Source organism: Adiantum capillus-veneris, chromosome 18 (genome assembly GCF_014529385.1).
Source record: "Adiantum capillus-veneris isolate H3 chromosome 18, ASM1452938v2, whole genome shotgun sequence".
Classification (NCBI taxonomy): Eukaryota; Viridiplantae; Streptophyta; class Polypodiopsida; order Polypodiales; family Pteridaceae; genus Adiantum; species Adiantum capillus-veneris.
This window is the reverse complement of record NC_140948.1, coordinates 91,795,248-91,797,305: the sequence shown is the minus strand read 5'-3', so window position 1 is coordinate 91,797,305 and position 2,058 is coordinate 91,795,248.

The window sequence follows — 2,058 nt, the reverse complement described above, 5'->3', positions numbered from 1 at the left end:
TTTTATTAATTAGTTTAACCAATTCGGAGCTATTGAAGCTGGATCTATCCTCGTAGGAATGTGAGTCGTGGCAATAGTGACATTCTTGCAGATGTCGGAGTTGCCGAGCTCATGACTTCAATATTTGTCAAAGTAGAAATTTGGGATCAGCTTCTAGCTTATTATATGAACAACGAATACTAACTCGTGAACATTTTGAAAGTTGCCGGTTGAGATTGATCTAGCGGTACTGTCACTCTAGAAATTCCAGGTGTCATATTTTGAAATGGTAGCTCATCATCTGCTCGCACCCCAGACTTTTTCTTGGTTGGTGTACATGAAAGAGGCATACAGTGTTGTATAAGTGAAAATTGCTCAAAAAAGTGTTGTGTCTCTCGATAGGTATTTTATCTCTCGATTGGCAAATCTGGCTAAAAAGAAATAAATAAGTAAAATAAATATCTAAAAGCCAAAAGAAATAATGGGATCACATTGGGCAGTTCACTTGAGGGCCAAAGTTTTGACACTATCAAGATGGTATTCTAGGTCCTAGAGAGCACATGATCCCTAGCCTTTAATATTGGCATGATAGTGTTGCTCCAACTCTTGGAAAATACTTTGCATATGGGTCTATTGAGAGTGCTAGCAAAAGTGTTAATATATCTTGACTGTGACATAAAGTTTTAGTAACTTTTGATTGTGATCATGTGATATGCTTGTGTGTAGAAGGGTTGCATACTATCCCCACATGTCTATCAAAGGAATGGAGTAGGCTCTTGCTACTTTTAAAAGATTCTTTTGCCTCACAAGGTGTTAGCTCGGTGTTAGAAGGTAATTTGTGCCTATCAATGTGTGGGGTTTCTATCGCTACCTCTCTTTATAATCTAGCTCTAGTCTCTCTAGACTCATCAAAATACCATTTATTTTGGGGCATAGTACCATTGCCATGTCTTGCACTCTCATATATGTGGTATAAGAGTAAGTACATAATCCACTTTGTTGACTTTATGCTAACATTTATGTTGGTGTGGATAGCATGTAAACCCTCTTGGGGATGTCCATTTAGCAATGACATTGGGTATAGCTACAACATATGTAGCTCCCATCTCTAAGAGATATCACCTATCAATGTGTGGGGTTTCTATCACTACCTCTCTCTATAATCTACCTGTAGTCTCTCTAGACTCATCAACATACCATTTATTTTGGGGCATAGTACTGTTGCCATGTCTTGCACTCTCATATATGTGGTATAAGAGTAAGTACATAATCCACTTTGCTGACTCTATGCTAACATTTATGGTGGTGTGGATAGCATGTAAACCCTCCCGGGGATGTCCATTTAGCAATGACATTGGGTATAGCTACAACATATATAGCTCCCATCTCTAAGAGATATTACCATACTTGATGTATTTACTTGGACCATCAAAAACTTTGTCGATGCCATGATTTACATTGTCATACTACTCACCAAATCCTCCACTATTTTATAAAAAAGGAAACCTAAAAATAATCTATGCTTGCATTCAAGTTCTAAATGCACATGGTATTTCCCACTCTCAAGCACTCTAGAATATAATCATCCATGGTTACATGAGATGACTACGCATTTGAGCTAGTATAACTAAAGGTATTTCCCACTCTCAAGCACTCCAGAATATAATCATCCATGGTTACATGAGATGACTATGCATTTGGGCTAGTAGGCACAAAATGGCATTTGGCAATACAAAGAGAATGAAAATCCACTATCTAAACTTTGATGGGACTCATCTCTTCATACTGTGTACAATGGATGCAATTCCTCCCTATTAACATGGCAACTCCTCTTGACCCTCTACTAATATTTTGAGAAGCTTCTTTCCTTCTGGTGACTCCCATCTATAACATGAGACTATAGGCAAGTTCCTTATCTTACATTCATGGGCTTCTAGATATAAAATGATTTCTACAAAAGCACCTCCATCCAATCAAAGGATCCGTTACAATTTCATATTGCAAACCTTAGTATCCATTACAATTTCATATTGCAAACCTTAGTATCGACCTCTTGATCATGCATCGTTATGCACTCCA